Source organism: Eulemur rufifrons, chromosome 7, assembly GCF_041146395.1.
Source record: "Eulemur rufifrons isolate Redbay chromosome 7, OSU_ERuf_1, whole genome shotgun sequence".
NCBI classification, from domain to species: domain Eukaryota; kingdom Metazoa; phylum Chordata; class Mammalia; order Primates; family Lemuridae; genus Eulemur; species Eulemur rufifrons.
This window is the reverse complement of record NC_090989.1, coordinates 153,726,458-153,744,505: the sequence shown is the minus strand read 5'-3', so window position 1 is coordinate 153,744,505 and position 18,048 is coordinate 153,726,458. Positions and strand designations below refer to the sequence as shown.

Sequence of the window (18,048 nt, the reverse complement as noted above, 5' to 3'; positions counted from 1 at the left end):
GTGGAGAACAGACTGAAGGCATCAAAGATAGCAGCAGGAGACTGGGAGGCAGCTGTGACATTGCCCTGGAGAGGTGGTACTGGTTTAGACTCAGTGGAAGCCATGGATGTGTCAAGAAGTGATCTCATTCTGGACAGATGATGCTGATGGAGGCAGCAGAACTTCTTGGCATGTTGGATATAGGTGTGAAAAAAATTAGGGGTTTGTGAGTTTCCTTTGTCACAAAAAAAAAAAAAGAAGAAAAGAAAAAAAAATTAGGGGTGCTCTGAGGTGTTTGGCTTGAGCAACAAGTAGCACCAAGCTGCCATTATCCAGTCTGGGGGAAGTAGGGTGGGGCAGGTTTGGGGGATGAGCTAGAGCTAGGTGACACAAGTTGAGTATGAGATGCCAATGACTGGAAGGCAGAGCGCAGATGCCTAGTCAACAGCTAGACATTGAATCTAGCACTCAAGGAAGGTCTCAACTGGATAGACACCTTTGGGAGTGATTGATATGTAGGTGGCATTTGAAGTCACAAGCCTGGATGAGATTATGAGGGAGTGAGTATAGACAGAGACAAAAGAGGCAAAGATAAGAAACCAGTGAGATCATAGGAAACCCAGGGGGCATGAAGCCTTGAAAGCCACATAGGGAAGGAAGGTGCTTCCAAGAGAGGAGACATCCGTCCGTCACAGGAAGTCTGTGCTGCCCACTCTCATGAAGGCAGGAATATTTATTTATTTACTGATTTTGTTCACTGCTATATTTCCATTACAGAGTGTGTTTAGTAAATACTTGTTGAATTAAAGAGTGTATGGGTGAAGAGTGTATGAGTGAATGCACACCTCTGCAAATGCTGAGTACACAGGGCTGCAACATTGGCCTCCTTTGCAGAAAGAGCGGATATCAGGTAGGAGGCTCTGGCCACTCTCACTGGCACCCACCCCCTCCCTTGCCTCTACCAGCTACACTGACATTCATCCATGTGAGAGCCTTTCTGGCCAACACAGGCCCCAAGACAAATGAGTCTCAGTCAAGCTCTGTGGTGGAGAGCTCAGTGGAACCTGGGTTGGGCACTGGGTCATTCACCAGTCCACAGAGGACTCTATACAGCCACTCCTCCGTCCATCCCTCTATATCTAGTCATTTGGCCACCCATCTACATGCAGCCATCTGTCCTTCTGTGTACATAACTATTCCTTTGTCCACCGTCCACAGTTACTTTTCTGTCCACTGTCTCAGCCACTCTTTTGTCCATCTTTCCCTTTATTCACATCCAGTCCTCTGTCCATCCATCTGGTAGGGTGACCAACTTCCCAGTTTGCCTACAACTGTCTTGATGTTAGCACTGAAATTCCGCATCCTGGAAAACCCCTCAATACCGGGAAACCAGGACGGTTGGTTGATTCCCCCAACTCTCATACATCCTGAAGTCCCCCCACTGGTCCGCAGCCGGTGTGTACACCCTCGCCCATCTGACCTCCCTTCCGGAAGCCGCCGCAGCGAATCCCGGCACCCTAGCAACAGCGCCTTTCAGGCAGTCCAGTCCGCATTCGCAGCGTCTGGTGCGAGCCAATAGCGAGGGAGGCCGGGAGCGAGGTGCGGGGGGCGGGGTTCGGCCTGGCCACCGCCATTTTGGTGGGAGAGAAACAATAGGACGGAAGCGCTGCGGGACCGGGCTGAGGCAGCAGGTAACGCCCGCCGCGCTGGGCCTCTGGCCCTGCTGCCCCAGGGGCTTTGGGGAAGGGATTTTCCGGGCCGTTGTGGGGGCAGGATCTCTGGTCATTGGTGTCTCCCGGGTTATTTGGGAAGAGGGTCTCTCGCGATTATTATTGGGGAGGTCGTCCTGAGTCTTTGTGGAGCCAGATTTCCCTCGGTCATTTGGGAGGGACGTTATTTCTTCAGATCCCTGGGGAATGAAGATCTCCCCTGGTTTTGGGGAGACAGAATCCTCCCCGGTCGTTGGAGGGGGTCTTCGGAATTTATTTGAGGGGCAGGATCTTACCTAGTCGTTGAGGAGGTCTCCCGGGTCTTTGTAGGGGCAAGATTTCCCATGTCATTGAGGGGCCGCCAGGTCATTGGCGGCCACGACCTCCCAGGTTATTGAGGGGAGTCTGCCTGGATCTTTGGGTGGAGGGCTTAGCCCAGTGCCTCAGGTACTGTTACCTGGGGCCGGCCCCTGTGCAGCCATTTTGAGTGTTGAATGCCCGTTGGGCCTATCAGCTGGTGTTTGATGGGGAAAGCTACACACCTAATCTTATTGGTAAAAAAACGCCTTAAAATGGATCAGAAGACCCTTTCTTTATAGTGGTATTTCCACTCTTTACGTTTGATTACAGACTGCTTTTCTTTTGCATCTTCATGACTTGTTTCATTTTAGGATTTTATTCGGTCTCATATATCAAGAAAGGTGCACTAAAGGAAAAAATGGCTGGAAATAAAATGTAGCAACCAGTAAAATCTAGTGCTCTTAAATACCTGGGGAAACCGCTAGTCACGGCTTGAAATTAAACATTTTGGTAGCAAAATGTACATAGAACAAAATAAAATCTTCTTGAATAGTTTTAAGAAAAAGTACTGAAACTTTCAAAAAGTGGTAACAAAAATGTTGCAGATCACCAATTTTATGATATTTTAAAAATAAAGGACCATGATTACAGTGATTTTGTAGAATCCTAGTATTTAAAATGTTTGCTGTAATTGCATTTTTAGCCAAGTAACATTTTAAGTGAACTAAGATGCTTATTTACATAGGTTGGTGGTATGGGGTTTGTATAATTGCATCCTGTAACTTGGTGTTAAATATTTAAAGAGAAGTTTCAGGGTGGTGGTGTTTTAACTTTAGCCACTATCAGAATTAGAGATGGCGAAATGAATATTTTATCACATGTGGCATAATAGGCCAGTTGATCGCCTAGTAACTTTTTATTTGGAGAAAAAGTCAGTTGAACTGTTAACTGTCATTCTGATAGGTTTACCTGCTTTTGTACTTTAGAATTCACAGACATCATTAGAAATCAAATGGATGAGAACTAGCGCCGGACTTGCTGTAGTTGTAGAAGCCAGTTTAATAGATGTCATAGACTTCTTTTGTGCTTTGAAGTTTCATAGGTGACACACAAGTACACTGTATACCAGCCCTGTATCTGTCTGAGCAGTGGAATGTGCCAGGAAGGAGCAACCACTGACTGAAGAACCTTAGCCAGTCTCCCTTGCAAGAGGGATGCCAGAGCCTTCTGTAAGCTCCTAAGATGTCACTGGTATCTAGGCAACAGGGATGAGCCTTAGCCTCCCTGAGGCCAGCTTGCTGAGGTGAAAATTTTCCATTGTTTGGCTCATAAACAAGATGCATTGGGGAAGAGTTTTCCCTTTTTCTTTCTTCTTCTTTTTTTTTTTTTTGAGACAGAGTGTCTCTCTGTTGCCCAGGTGAGTCGTGGCTTCAGCCTAGCTCACAGCAACCCCAAACTCCTGGGCTCAAGCGATCCTACTGCCCCAGCCTTCCGAGTAGCTGGGACTACAGGCATGCGCCACCATGCCCAGCTAGTTTTTTCTATATATTTTTAGTTGTCCAGATAATTTCTTTCTATTTTTAGTAGAGACAGGGTCTCACTCTTGCTCAGGCTGGTCTTGAACTCCTGAGCTCAAATGATCCTCCCACCTTGGCCTCCCACCTCGGCCTCCCAGAGTGCTAGGATTACAGGTGTGAGCCACCGCACCTGGCCAGGAATTTTCCCTTTAAGTGACATTATTTTACCTAGTCGAATAATTATCTTAAATAAATTGAAAACATTTTTGTACATTAGAAAGTAAGCAGAATGATTACTCTCATGTGATTACATTTTACAACATGTTTTTGCTTTTTAAATAAATTATATTTTTGCCTATTTGCTTACTATGTAACAAAAGTAGTAAGTAGTAAGTAAGTTATCATGGCAAGGAAATGTCTTTTTCCCCCAAAATTGAATTTAGGGTCCACGTCAGAGTTTAAAGGAAAAGACAGTTTTGCCAAGATGATGCACTGTTGGCTTGGGTCTGCCACCCATCACCAGCTTCAGTTACCAACTCTTGGCCAGTCTTGTTTCATCTGTACTCTGCCCATCCTCCCTCATTGCCCCACCTAAGAAAGAGAGAGAGAAACAGAGAGAACTTAAATTTAAAGGAAGCATATCCAAGAAATGTTATTTTATCCATAAATATTTCAGTGTATATCTAAGAGATAAGGATATAACCACAGAATCTACAATACCATTATTCTGCCTAAAAAACATGATAATTCTTTAATTTTTTTCCAATTACATCATGTTGAAATGTTCCCAGTTGTCTCATTAGTAATTTTTAACAGTTACGTTGTTCTAGTCAGGATCCAAATAAGGTCTGCACAGTGCATTCGATAGAAATGGCTTTTTTATTCCTTAAATTTATATGTGCGCCTTCTGTTTTTCTTGTAATTTATCTGTTGAAGCAACTGATGTTTGTCTTATAGAGTTTCCTGTATGCTGGCTTTTGCTGATAACTCCTTGTGCTTTAAACCTTTTGGCTCTGATGGCTGGATTTGAAGAAGTCTTCTCTCTTGTTTATATTTTTGGTAAAGAAGTTGAGAAGGAATTCCCATGGCTTGTTAAAAAATGAACCCCGAACTGTGAACTCTGAGAGCTGTCAGGGCCCTAATGGGCCATAAAGTATGAAACCCTTCTTCTCTCTCTGTGTCACGTAGGGTCCAAAGGGTCTGAACCCTGGATTTCCGTGTAGAACTTGGAGGAGATTCTGAGTTGGCCTCCAGGAGAGTGTAGATGTTCTGCCTCTTGTGTCTCTTTACAGATCTCTTTCTCTCACACTAATGTTGCACCCTTTACTCACTGCAGGTTCACAGTTATTGAGACTTTAACCCTTTGTAGCTAATCCCCAGTGCATTTAAGCTCCAGTCCCACTGGCCCCCACCTATCTGCTGAACATTTCTTGAGTGCTTGACCATCCCCTTACAGTTTCTTAATATTTGTCCTGTCTTGGGATGGCCTAATATCTGACTCATCCCTCTAATTTTATTTCCTGTATCAGCAGTTCTGAAGATAAGATCCATGGTTGCCCCAGGTTATATGCAGAGTTCAACAAGGGTATGCAGTTTTCAGGAGAGAGGCTCACAGATTTCTCAGATTCTCCAGGGGTTAGTCATTCCCCCAAGGGTTAAGAACAATGTTCTATATCTAGACATCTACCAAGATGTGTTTCTCTGCCTTCCCCTTTCTTTCCTTAATTCCCCTGTGTGGGCTGAGTGTCTGTGGGCCGCGCAGAACACTAGGCTGGAGACAGTGGAGAAGGCAGGGGACCCTGTGTCCTGCTGAGTGTGCCATGGAGTGGGGTGGTGACATTAAAGAGGTCATGTCAGGTGTAACAAATCTCTGGAGACAGTAGCTCTGGTGCCTTGGGAACTGCAGAACTAAGGGCTGACAGGGAATGTTCCCCCTTTCCATCTGGATGAAGAGGCCCATGAGAGAAGAAAGCCCAGGCTGGGGATGATGGAGAGGTATCAGCTTGGTCTTGATCCTGATGGCCTTCCATGTGTTACAGCTCTGGCTGGGATGCTCCTGCTATTATCTCCTTCCAGAAAACTTCCAGGCTCAAGACTGTGAGGGCAATGCTGCCTCCTCTCTTTTTACTTTTGGTTTTGACATCTGAATAACCAATTATTAAATTCATGAGCCTGCTAAGTTACCTGAAACATTTCTGTGATATGAAACTAACAAAGAAGCTTGAGAACTTTCTGAGGCAGTTTTTCTTACAAAGTTTTAAAATTTTTCTTTTCTCAAAACCTCCTTTTTCATATGTGCTTGTAATATGTATAGGAATTGTTATTTCTTTGCCTCTTAAATAAGATAGTGCAAAGAAGGCTTCTATTGCAGAGAAGACTCCCAATAAATGCCAACTTCTGCTGCCAGTGTCCCTCCACCCATGTCACTGTAGTAGTGATTTGCAGGACCTCTGTGAAACCAAGTTTTCCCTACTCTCTTTGCTTGGTTAATTTTCCTGACATAAAATGTCACCATCCTGCTCCAGAACCTGCAGTGCTCATCTGAGTTATAGGTGAGAGTGAAACAGTGGGTGCAACCTTTTTAATATATGCTCTGTCCCAGCATTTCCACTTACAGGAATTTAGTGTGCAACGACAGATACAAGGATGCATGTTTGCATTATAATTGTAATGAAAAAAATTAGAAATAGCACAGATGACTGTCAGTAAGGAAGTCAATAAATACATCGTGATTATGTGTGAATATAATGCAGCCTTTAAAAGGAATCGTAGAGATGTGGAAAGATGCTGAAGGCATATAGTTTAGTAGGACAAAATGTCAAAACAAACGATAAATAGTGCATGATTTCACGTATATGAGTTACCTAGAGTACTCAGATGCCTAGACGGAAAGTAGAATGGTGGTTGTCAGGCTGGGGGAGAGGGGAGTGAAGAGTTATTTAATGGGTACAGTATCAATTTGGGAAGATGTAAAAGTTGTGGAGATGGATAGTGGTAATTATTGCACAACAATGTGAATGTACTGATGTCACTGATCTGTACACCCAAAAATAAAAATGGCAGATTTTACATTATGTATATTTTATCACAGTAAAAATAAAGTTAGGGGAGAAACATAAAGCTGATTTTACTGGGGAAAAAAGCCAAAACAACACATACAGCCTGATCTTATTTATGTAAAGAAAAGAAAAATGCACGTGAGAATGGAGTCTAGGATACTAAAAGAAAAAGAAAAAAATGCATAGAAGAAAATCTGTAGGATGAAGAAACCCCCATACTAATAATGGTCATTTTATCACACTTATAATCAGTAAAAAAGTCCATTTATTTAAAAGACTAAGCAGGATTGTCTCTTGGCACTCCATTGCTCTGCCTGGCATTGATGGCCTCTTTCTTCATCCTCCTACAAGGGCAAGCTTATTATGGTCTTATCCCCTTGTACTGATGAGTCTACCTTCTGACCTGCCTCTTCCATTGAACTCTTTTGGGAGAACTCCGGGACAGTGGACTCAAAAGGAAAGCCTATCTTTGGGGAGTGCTTAGCATACAAGCTAGGCAGTAGGTTAGATGTTTGATCTTGGTTCCACCTTATGGTGGATAATTAATTGTACCATATACCTGGTTACAGATGAAGACAGGCACTGAGAATAGGTAAAGCACTATTTATACCCAAATAATATAAAGCAGCCCCTGATTTCCCAGGGAGAAAATTTAAGAAGAATTTTTGGCACAATTCAAATGTATAAACTTACAGAGATGTTGATGAAGTTGAATTTCTCATTGTGTATATATAGGCAGAGTCTCGCTCTGTTACCCCGGCTAGAGTGCCGTGACATCAGCCTAGCTCACAGCACCCTCAAACTCCTGGGCTCAAGCGATCCTCCTGCCTCAGCCTCCCGAGTAGCTGAGACTACAGCCATGCACCACCATGCCCGGCTAATTTTTTCTGTATATATTTTTAGTTGTCCATATAATTTCTTTCTATTTTTAGTAGAGACAGGGTCTCACTCTTGCTCAGGCTGGTCTGGAATCCTGAGCTCAGATGATCCACCTGCCTCAGCCTCCCAGATTGCTAGGATTGCAGGCGTGAGCCACTGGGCCCGGCCTCTCATAGTATTTTTAATTATACATACATATTTAGTTATTACCTAAAATACTATATTTCTTTAGCAGTTGTACTTTTTAACACATTTTGAATTAGTTCTACTCCAGCTTGCCTACACGCATCTTTGCTATTTCCATAGCTACGTTTGGAGCCAATTGGTACTCTCCTCTTGAGTACATCATCCTCACCTCTCAGTGATGGGAGATGTGACATTGGAAACCTTACCCCAGTTTGATTGTGATTTCTGTAGTGTGACCCTTTTACTTTGTTGATTTAAGGAAAAAAAAATAACAGCTTTATTGAGATATAGTTCACATACCATGTAATTCACCCCAAAAGAAATTCTGTAGCCCCCTTCCTGTCCTGGTATAGCCTTTCTCCCCCCTCCCCCCCACCTCCCCACTGGCTCCTCAGTCTTTCTGCAACTCCTCTTATCCTGGCAGGTTTCAAAGGACAAAACTGCACTGTATTAGAGACATTAAATCAGAATCTAGCCCCAAGGATGGAGGGAGGAAGCAGGTCAGTGCTGTCTAGCAGGCCCTATTGTCACTTGTGGCAATATGCCCTGCAAGTGGTCATTGGGGAGGTTGTAGCACATGGCCCTTTTTCTGGTTTTTGCATGGGCAGTTGGTGGGTGGTGGGAGTTTTACTTACTCCTCAAGAGTTTGTTGTGCCATGGCCCACATCCTGCTCAGGTGCATCTTGAATTCAGATTTCCATTTTCAGATATTTTCTTCAATCTTTTGCATGGTTTTATGTTTGCTTTTTAATGTGTATTTTTTTTTTTTTTTGAGACAGAGTCTCACTTTGTTGCCCAGGCTAGAGTGAGTGCCGTGGCGTCAGCCTAGCTCACAGCAACCTCAAACTCCTGGGCTCAAGCGATCCTCCTGCCTCTGCCTCCCGAGTAGCTGGGACTACAGGCATGTGCCACTATGCCCGGCTAATTTTTCTATATATATATTTTTAGTTGTCCATATAATTTTTTTCTATTTTTAGTAGAGACGGGGTCTCGCTCTTGCTCAGGCTGGTCTCGAACTCCTGACCTTGAGCGATCCACCCGCCTCGGCCTCCCAGAGTGCTAGGATTACAGGCGTGAGCCACCGCGCCCGGCCTTTAATGTGTATTTGAATTTGTAGGGTTCTCTTCTAATTTAAGTTATGCTAATTCAGCCTTATAAGTAAGAATTAAGCTATGGAAAGCAAGTGAGTAATAACTCTTCCATTGACAGCACCAGCATTATCAGAATATGGTGGCCAAAAGTTTTTTTTTTTTTTTTTTTATTATTATTATTTTTTTTTTTTTTTGAGACAGAGTCTCACTCTGTTGCCCGGACTAGAGTGAGTGCCGTGGCGTCAGCCTAGCTCACAGCAACCTCAAACTCCTGGGCTTAAGTGATCCTACCGCCTCAGCCTCCCGAGTAGCTGGGACTACAGGCATGCGCCACCATGCCCGGCTAATTTTTTTTGTATATATATATTTTAGTTGTCCATATAATTTCTTTCTATTTTTAGTAGAGACGGGGTCTCGCTCTTGCTCAGGCTGGTCTCGAACTCCTGACCTCCAGCGATCCACCCGCCTCGGCCTCCCAGAGTGCTAGGATTACAGGCGTGAGCCACCGCGCCCGGCCCAAAAGTTTTAATATTACACTAACAAGAAAGAGCTTTGTTCTTTATGCCACCAAAATGCTAGTTAGTTCAGGCTGGAATGGTAAGAAGAATGGTAGCTCCTAAATGTGATCTCTAGGTCAGAACAGGTAGTAAAACAAGTGGGTTATAATAGAAAAGTCCTGCCTTTGTCAGGTTTGGTGGCTCAGTCCTGTAATCCCAGCGTTCTGGGAGACTGAGATGGGAGGATTGCTTGAGGCCTGGAGTTTGAGACTCTGTCTCTTAAAAAAAGCATTAGCTTAGCATGGTGGCATGTATCTGTAGTCCTATCTACTCAGGGGGATGATCGCTTGAGCCCAGGAGTTTGAGTTTACAGTGACCTATGGTCATGCCACTGCACTCTAGCCTGGGCAACGGAGTGAGACCCTGTCTCTGGAAAAAAGTCAAGTCCCACCTTCATTTTAAATGTTCGTGAAATGTAGCTATTGCAGAAGTGATGTGGTCAGCACCTACAGTACCCTACCCACAAAAAATAACAGTTATAACTTGTGCTCATGGAATCCTTACTGTGCTGGGACTCTGACTATGTTGGTTCCTTCACCTCTGTTCTCCTGTTTTGTTCTTGGCCTCTCGGTGAGGTGATCAAAAGTGTTTCATCCTATTCTGGACTGAAGGATCTTGGGCTTTAGGTTTTCTTGAACCCTTGTGACTTGGAGATGGCGTTCCAGTACCTACTGTCCAAGCCCCACTGGGCAGCTGGAATCAGCCTGGGCCTATTCTGTCATGGAGCATTCACAAAGCTTGCTTTGCATTGCTGGGTTTTGCTTAACTCTTCTTGTGAATGTATGTAACTGACACTGGTAATTGGTCAAAGTGGGAGATAATTTATTGTTGTTTGTTTTCTCTTGTGTATCCCTCTACCTTACTTGAGGCATTCATACATGTTTTAGAAATTGAATGTCTAATCCCAAGCCTAAGGAAGAATAAAACTTTTCTTTTAATGGAATAAAGTGTGTTACAGACCAGGAAGCTAGAACACCTGGCTCTTATGTTGCTGTTTCTGCAATTAGTTTGTGAGAATGTGCCCAGTTGATACCTGGGCTAGATCTCACAAGGCTGGGTTTGTGGGCAGCTGCCACCTTGCCTGGGCTGGCCCTGGGGTGCTGTGTCCCAAGCTCCCATACACTTTGCCTTAACCATGCCTGTCAGAAGAGTCCACCCACCAGGGCTCCTTGTTTTGATCCTTGTGTTCCTCTTTGAGTTGGGGCTGCTTCAGAGCCAACAGGCCTTCCTAACTGCAGCTGCACACTTAGAAAGGAGGTGCCCCGTGGGCTATGTAAGCTCGTCTCAGCTGTCTGGGGAAACATGAAAATCTTGCATCCCCCTTCAGTGCTTGTTTTAAAGAGTAATAGACTATTTTTGTTTTGTAAGTATAAAACTAACATTGGATATGCATTTTCAGTGTAACCCTTCTCCCCACCCAGATACTTACCTGCCCCAGTCTCTGATTGAGATCCCATTTCTACACGAATTTGATGTTATTGCTGAGACTGCAGCAACATTTGTCTTGGGACTAACCTAACTCCAAGCCTGTAAGCTTTCACTCTGATGCCCATTTGTTTAGATGTGCTTTAAACTTGGTGTCTATGGACTGTGCTGTGCCATGGTTCCTTCCTCTCCTCTCATGAGCTGTGGGTGATGTTAAATCTCTGCAAAGTTCATAATTTGTCTGCTTTTTGGGGTGCTCTATGGACGTGTGCAGACCTGCTTGGCTCTAGTGCTGAACAAAGTCACTGTTTCCTTGAGAATTTGCCCAGAGTTACTTAACAAAGGAAGAGGAGGGATGGATGTAGTCTTGACCAGACTGTGTGTTTTTATGAGTTTGAGCAACCTGATAGGAATAATATTCACCAATAACTTTATTTTTTATTTTTATTTATTTATTTTTGAGGCAGAATCTCACTCTGTTGCCTGGACTAAAGTGCCGTGGCATCAGCCTAGCTCACAGCAACCTCAAACTTTTGGGCTCAAGTGATCCTCGTGCCTCAGCCTCCCGAGCAGCTGGGACTACAGGCATGCGCCACCATGCCAGCTTATTTTTAGTTGTCCAGCTAATTTCTTCTATTTTTAGTAGAGACAGGGTCTCACTCTTGCTCAGGCTGGTCGTGAACTCCTGAGCTCAAACGATCTGCCCGCCTCGGCCTCCCGGAGTGCTAGGATTACAGGCGTGAGCCACCGCACCCGGCCACCAATAACTTGTTTAAACCACCTATTAGCACATTGCTGAAATTACTGTCTTCTTAATTTAGTTAATTCTTATTTAACATTTTCAATGTTTTTGCTATTATAAATAGAAGTTTTACATGTAAGGCAGTGAAAGGTGTCATTCCTTGAACAGTATGTGTTCTCTGAGGTGAATGCCTCTGGGGGAGAGATAGCTGAGTTGGTTATAGACCCACTACTGAAGGGCTTGGGTGGGGTTTTTTGTTTTTTGTTTATTTTTTTTCTGAAACAGGGTCTCACTCTGTCAACCAGACTAGAGTGCAGTGGTGCAATCATAGCTCACTGCAACTTTGAACTCCTGGGCTCAAGTGATCCTCCTGCCTCTGCCTACCAAGGAGCCAGGACTACAGGCATGCACCACCTCGCCCAGCTAATTTTTTTATTTTTTTGTGTGGAGATGGGGTCTAGCTCTGTTGCCCAGGCTGATCTCAAACTCCAGGGCTCAAGCAATCCTCCTTCCTCAGCTTCCCAAAGCTCTGGGAGTATGGGTGTGAACCTCCCATGCCCAGCTGGTTTGGGGTGTTTCTTGCTTTGTGTTCCTATCTGCGTGTGAGGATATAAGTGTTTCTTCTCCAAGTCCTTTGGGCTGCCCTTGCCCTTGGTAGAATCTGTCCTGGGCCATGTGGAACTGATACACAGCAACTGGCCAGGGTCTCATGCATGAGGACCTTATGGGGTAGTCAGGTTGTTGCATTTACACTGGAAAAGGCCAGGGGAGGACTGTGAGTTTGGTGTACAGGGTCCTGGGGCATTTGAGAGGTCAGACTTTGCAGGAGTACCAGTTGGCAGCTGACAGATTTAGACTGGAGCTGAAAAACCAATGGGTGTGGCCAACAGGCCTGGGGCAGGTGAAACCTGGGAAAGAAAGGAATGCCCCCCCCCCAAGAATGATTTATCTCACTCTCAAAGAGTGTTTTTACTTTGAAAATAACTTAAGCTCCTTGTTATGACCCAAAAGAGTGGTTAGGATGTCAAAAGTAGAAGTGCCCTGTTGGCTTTCACTGCTGGGGTCCTCAAATGCCATCTTTTAAAATTTTTTTGGCAACACTGTTTTAAAGATACCTCAAATACCATCTTGATTGACTCAAGCTACTGCCCTCCTCACAAGCCAGATGATTCTGAAGGGACTTTTGCTTTGGAACTATGAGTGTGGTTGATACTGATTTCCCCAAAGAAATTTTAAAAATATTTTGCTGTTCCTTAATTTGGAAAGAAATCTCGGGACTTGTGAAGGATAATTGGCAAGCGGCTCTATATTAGGACATAGTGCTGTGACTGGTGAGGTCTCAGGAATTTTCTCACAGTTGTGTCTCATTCTTTTCCTAGAAGGACACTGACTTCACTTAGGCAGAGTGGTTGAGTGATAAAAGCTTCCAGAATGATGCTGTGAACCTAGGATACTTTGCAGACCCTTGAGGGGAGTGTTTGCCTGAGTCAAGTGTTGAGAGGACCCAGAGAACACAGTCCTCCTAGGGGCCCAAGGGGCCCACAGGACCTGGTGCAGCATAGGACACACTTTGGTCCTCCTTCCAGCAGGTGTGGCACTTGGGGGTGCTGGCCTGGGCAGGTTGGCACTGCCTTGGTTCTGTGGCTGTTCATGAAGACTGAACATTTTTTGGCACCCTTTCTTTCAGAGGATTAGTTTCTGTGTCATTTGGGTTTGGCAACAGGCCCAACAGGGTAAACATTGACCACAGGCAGGGAGCATATAATCTTGTCTGAAGCTAATGGGCCATTATTTATTGGCACATGAGAGAACCATGATTTGAGGTAGCAAAATCCCTCATAGACTGAGACCTCTAAACAATTTTGGCCATAGTCTAAGAGGATCATTTCTATGTGTTCCAGTTATGTATGTTTCCTACTGGGTGGTAGGAATCATAACTCTGCACCAAGGAAGAAGAGACTAGAGATGGAGAATTACCCTTAAAAGAGGAGTAACTAACTGGTTCAGGCATGGTGGCTCACACCTGTAATCCTAGCACTTTGCGAGGCCAGAGGATCACTTGAGCCCAGTGGTTCAAGACCAGCCTGAGCAGCATAGCGAGACTCTGTCTCTACAAAAAATAGAAAAATTAGCCAGGTGTGGTGTGCCCCTGTAGTCCCAGCTACTGGGGAGGCTGAGGCAGGAGGATCACTTGAGCCCAGGAATTTGAGGTTGCTGTGAGCTGTGATGAGGCCACTTCACTCTAGCTGGGGGAAGAGCAAGACCCTGTCTCAAAGAAAAACAAAAAAGAGGGGTAACTGGGTTTTTAAGGAAAATTCTTGGGGTGTGTATAGAATACATTTAGCTATTTACAAGAAAGTTTTATATTCTAATAAAGGGGACATTTGACACCTTAGAATCAGTAATTGCTTTAGCTAGAAGAAGCTTTTTTAAATTGCTAAAATTCTGTGTAACGCTAGCAGGTTACTCTGATGAACATATTTCTAGGTAGGCTGAAAGCTCCTTCTCCCTGTCCCCCTTGATCTTGGGGCCCTCTATTTTGTCATTCCAGAAATCTAGTCTGACGAGACAAAGAGATGGGGCAGTGTGGTCAGTGCTGGTAGTTCAGGAGAGGAAAAGCAGCTGAGAGGCCGCTGTGTTTCTTATGGAAAGGCTTGTCCAGAGTTTTGGAACAGAATCTACTGTTTTATTTGCCCCTTAGCTTTTGGGGGAAGGATCTGCATGAATTATAGCATGACTTTTCATGAAATCATTTCCACTTACAACCTGTGGTTTCTTTCTTTATTAAAACCAGAATAAAATGTTATTGAGGGCAAAAATGAACACCTAGTGTTGTAGCCCAGGAGTCTATCAAGTTGATAGAGAACTTTTGTGTTTTGTCACTCTGGTCCTCCTTTGGCAGGTCCATCTCCTGTTGTGGCATGGGAGTGACCCTCCCAGCCAGCCAGGCTGTAGCACCTTTGAGATTAGGACTGTGATTCCCACATTCTAGCAGTGATTCTTTCATCTCAGGTACCTGTTGTTTTTCTGTAATGAGGCAGGCCTCAATGCACCCATCTATAAGGACGATAATCACAGTATCTACTCCACAGAGTTGTAGAAGAAAGGAGCCATATAAACAGTAAGTGCTCAATGAACAGGAGCTCTTATTTCCGGCACAGTCATGTCCCATTGTCATTGAAGGTTGAGGAGTTGGTCATATCCTCCTCTGACCTTCTAGCACCTTGTATACATCTTAAGGACAGTGTGTGTTGGGGTTGTTATCCTCACTTGTGTATGTGTGGTCCATCTGCCAGGGTCTTCCTTCATCGTGGAGTGAAGCTCTAAGCATGCGGTGTGGGCTGGATCAGTGTTTGTTTGTAGATGGATTTAAAACCTTCAAGAGCTGGACAGCTATTTGCATTTTCCTATTTCAGTTTCAGTGAATTTCTCCCCACCCCCCACATATTTTCTCTCCCAATTATAAAGATAACATATGCTCAGAGTTTGAGAATATTTCAAGAAGTTTGAAACATTCAGAAAATTAAAAAGAGGGGAATAATAATCTTACCATCTAGTACAGGGCAGATCCAAGTTTTATGGTTTCTGAAGTTTATATAAAATAATATAAATACATATACTTTATAATTTATAATTATACATATAATTATAAATGTCATCTTTAAACAAAAGAATTTACAATTATGAAAACAGAATTAGGTGAGAAAGTGAATGCTTATTATTTAGGTAGAAAAAAATCACAAAAAGTTACACATTTTAAAAAGTAGACAAATACTACAACAATAATACTTTTTTTCTGTTTTTTATTTTTGTTTGTTTGTTTGTTTGTTTTTAGAGATGGGGGTCTTGCTATGTTTCCCATACTGTTCTGGAACTCCTGGGCTCATGCATTCCCCTTGCCTCAGCCTCCTGAGTATCTGGGACTACAGGCATGAGCCACAAGTCCTGGCTCCCTTACATTTTGGGGCAGCATTTTTACCACCTCTTTCTATGATAGCAATATTACAACTTTCTGTAGAGAGAACAGAAGGGTCACAGTCATTCCTATTAGTGACAACGTAGTTTCTTTCAGCTTCACAACTCACCATATGTCCTTTCAATTTTTAGGATTGTTGTCATATTTGAAAAACCTGTATCAAGTTTCTTTCACACATGAGCTATAGGAGTTCAAGGCATTCAAGGTTTCTTATGCAGTGACTATAGGGCCTTGGAAAGGGGCAGACGGCCTTGGAAAGGGGGCAGGCAGCCATGGCCCTGTGAGTAGCTGGTACTTTTTTTCAGTTTGTATGTATGTGTGTAGTAAAATATACATAACATGAAATTTCCCATTTTCACCTTTTTTTGACACAGAGTCTTAATATATTGCTCAGACTGGGCTCAAACTCTTAGGCTCAAGTGATCCTCCCACCTCAGCCTCCTGAGTCACTGGAACTACATGCATGTGCCTCCATGCCCTGCTAACATTTTAGCCATTTTAAGTATACAATTCAGTGGCATAGCTGGTACTTTTTGACAGTCTTTTTGTCTGCAGGTCATTTTTTTTTTTTTTTTCCACTGCAAGTCTTTATACATAGTTTAGTGATATAGGTTATACAAGTTTATATCTTCTTTTACTTAAAGAGTATTTCATAAATATTTTCTCGTTAAAAAATATAAAATTGATAAGCAAACTTTTTATGGTATCCTAATAGTCCATCATTCAATTGAATGAAAAAAATTTTTCGTTTCACTCCTCTCCTATTGCTGGATGTGGAGGTGAGTGCATTTATGATGAGGGATAAGAGATATGCTGCCAGGATTTGATTTTTATGGAATTTTCCTGAGGTTGATGGTATTCTGATGCCATGTACCCAGATGGGTCAATTTGGTGCTCCCACAAGGCACCGTCTCAGAGTCAAACATTGACGACAGCTTTCCTCTTTTATTTTGCTAAAACTCCTTTTTATATATTCATTTTGTTGCCAAGGATTGTACCTCATTTGTTGCCCAGCTTCCTTGTTAAGTCTAGGTCATGGGAGGGAATGGACTTCCTTTGGCATCATCTTGCTGAGATATCTTGTTAAGGCTAGCCTGCCAGACCCATTGCTGAAGAGGTGTTGTGCATATACTCAGGACCAACTCATGGCCTTTCTTGGTTTTGCCTGCAAAAGATAAGGATAATTATTTTTTAGTGACAATGTAGCAACATGAAAACCTTGGATCTTTGGGATGTGGCCTCAATACCAACACAGAATATGTGAATTTTAGTTAATGTATTTGTTTAAACTATGATAGGATTTAATCTTCTCATAGCCATGTTTTGCATTTATTCTTTAGTAACCAGTTTTTCCTCACCTAATTTTCCAGAAGGCTAGTTGTCATCACATTGTGACCTTGGGCTTTGTTTACATGAAGTGTTTCCACAGCAGCAGGTCCCAGATGAGTGTTCAGGTGCAGAGTTCTTCATTTGTACTTCCCATTTAATGCAGACTTAATAAGGTAGATAATAATAAATACAAAATCAACACCAGTCATGCTTGGAATGCATTTTGAGATAGGGTCTCACTCTGTTGCCCAGGCTAGAGTACAGTGGTGTCATCATAGCTCACTGCTACCGAAAACTTTTAGGCTTAAATGATCCTCCTGCCTCAGCCTCCCAAGTAGTTGGGACTACAGGTGCGCCCCACCACACCCAGGTAATTTTTCTTTCTTTCTTCTTCTTTTTTTTTTTTTTTTTTAATAGAGATGGGGGTCTTGTTATGTATGTTGCTCAGGCTAGAGTTAAACTTCTGGCCTCAAGTGATCTTCCTGCCTTGGCCTCCCAAAGTGCCAGGCCTCTTGGAATGCATTTTGTAAAGTGTGCAGCATGCCTCTCACCACTGTATGATTAGTGTGGGTTTGGATTATGATTGTAGTGGGTGCATTTTGAGTTCTCTGATGATGTGTGTGCGGCAGGTATTCATGACACAGTAGTGATTTGAGGCACGTTCTGTAGAGCACCTACTCTATACTGGTGCTCTTTTGAATTCTGGAGGTTCAGCAGTGAACAGGGCAGTTAAAAAATTTTGACTTCATGGAACTTGTTTTCAAGTCAAAGTCGGGTGGGAAGAGACAGTGCTGGGAGTTAGTTACTCTCCCAGCAAAACAGGTCCCAGGCAGGATTGTCGTAAGAAATTTGGAAATAATAGAGACAGAGAAATAACAGAGACAGCGACAAAGTGCAGTTTAATGTGATGGGGGAGTCAGAGGTCCTCCAGCATTCCTGTGAGCTGTGAGGGCCTGAGTGAAATCCCACAGCAGTATTCATTGTTACAGCAAATAGTTGTCCTTGGTTAAAGAATTATGTGTACAGTTCATTCTTTGAGGTTTCTAGGCTCCCCAAAGGTTTCAACGGACCCTTAGCTAATTCTGTCTACAAGAATAGATGGTTACAAAAATTTTTTAAGATAAACATGTTAAGCCCTAAGTTAGAAACAGACCTAGCTGAGCATATAAATAAAAATGTATAAAGTAGGAACATACAGATAAAAATGGATAAAGTAGGAACACTGAGTCTGTGTACTAATCTAATCTATTTCTCTAAATACAGAGACATGTGGTCAGAAGTGGAGCAGGAATAGCCTTG

The 18,048-nt window shown here is 43.3% G+C and overlaps 1 protein-coding gene across 1 annotated transcript in view; it reads left to right on the top strand.

The window, feature by feature from the left end:
• Positions 1–1,602: 1,602 nt before the first annotated feature.
• IP6K2 (inositol hexakisphosphate kinase 2) overlaps positions 1,603–18,048 on the top strand; it is a 31,184-nt gene continuing 14,738 nt past the window's right edge. Inside the window, exon 1 of the mRNA XM_069473616.1 lies at positions 1,603–1,670. The gene's annotated coding sequence lies outside the window, so the exon portion shown is untranslated. The remainder of the gene's footprint in view (positions 1,671–18,048) is intronic.